This window comes from Herpailurus yagouaroundi, unplaced genomic scaffold (assembly GCF_014898765.1).
Source record: "Herpailurus yagouaroundi ecotype Mexico unplaced genomic scaffold, PumYag 67261, whole genome shotgun sequence".
Taxonomy (NCBI): Eukaryota; Metazoa; Chordata; class Mammalia; order Carnivora; family Felidae; genus Herpailurus; species Herpailurus yagouaroundi.
In genome coordinates this window covers 2831-3945 of record NW_024420094.1, presented here as the reverse complement: position 1 = coordinate 3945, position 1115 = coordinate 2831, and the positions used below count along the sequence as shown (strand labels likewise).

Genomic DNA, 1115 nt, shown 5'->3' with positions numbered 1-1115 from the left:
GGGCCGGGACCCTGTGGTGCTTCTTCGCCGTTAAAGTGCACTAGGGGATGCGGGCCCGGCTCTCCCTGGTTCATCCCTCCAGGCACAACCGGTCCCGGGGCTGGGAGGTCGCGCGGCTGTGGCCCGCATCTGACGCCCAGGCACTGGGACGCGGCGGAGTCTCACCACGGGTTCCAGGTTCACTCCCAGGACTTGGCGCGCTTGGCGCTGCGCTTCTGCCACACTGCTCTCGACCCACACGTCGCCGACTACGCGGATGCTGGGCGAGGTGGTCAGCGTTGGGGTGGCTGCCCACCCACTCTCCTCCAGGGTGCGGCCCCCGGAGATGGGCCCGGGGGCCGTGGGCTTGCGGGGGCTGCTGTCCTCGCGGGACGGCGGCGGCGGGGGCGGCACCTTCCTATGGCCGGAGGCGACCTTCCGGGCTCCGTGGCGCCTCCTCCTGGCAGCTCGCCGGCGCGTCTGGAGACGGGCCCGGGGGGCTGGTGCCGGGGGTCCGGAACCTGGGCCAGGAGGGAGGAGTAGCCATAGACGTCCTTGCTGCGCAGGATGCGGGGGGAGAACTGGTGCCTGAGGCTGCAGAGGTAGCTCCAGAGCTCCGCGTCTGAGCTCATGAACTCCCTGTTGCCGGGCACGAATAGCTTGAAAACGTCGATCAGCGCCTTGCTGCTGTTGGCCAGCGACAGTAGCGACGGTTGCCACGGCGTGTACACCACCTTCTCCTCAGGCGCCTCCAGCGCGGCCCCTCCTGCAGCGCTAGAAGCTCCTCCCCGGGCGGCCAGGGCCAGGGCCTCCCGGGGCCTGCTCCTCCGACTCTTCATGCGGCTCAGGAGGTGAGGCCGCTAGGGGCCGCCCGCGCTTGCCAGGTCTCGCCGATGCCGCCGGGCCCTGATGAATTTCCTACCAGAAGCCAAATCAGGCAGCAGGCTGTGAGAGTTACACCACAGTTGCTAGGAGACCAGGCGCTTTGTGAGGTCACAATGTCTGCCTATCCTATCACTGCTGGCTGCCCAAAGCTGCCTTAGGTTGGGCTGTGTTTAAGATTATGCCCTTGAGAAAGACCTGCATATAATCTTATATGAGAAGGCCCGTAGTTCTTGATGAGTTCAAGAGGGTTG

The 1115-nt window shown here is 66.2% G+C and overlaps 1 pseudogene; it reads right to left on the bottom strand.

Annotated features, from left to right (window-relative positions):
- Nucleotides 1-30: 30 nt before the first annotated feature.
- Nucleotides 31-860, bottom strand: LOC121024871 (coiled-coil domain-containing protein 71L-like; annotated as a pseudogene).
- Nucleotides 861-1115: the final 255 nt, after the last annotated feature.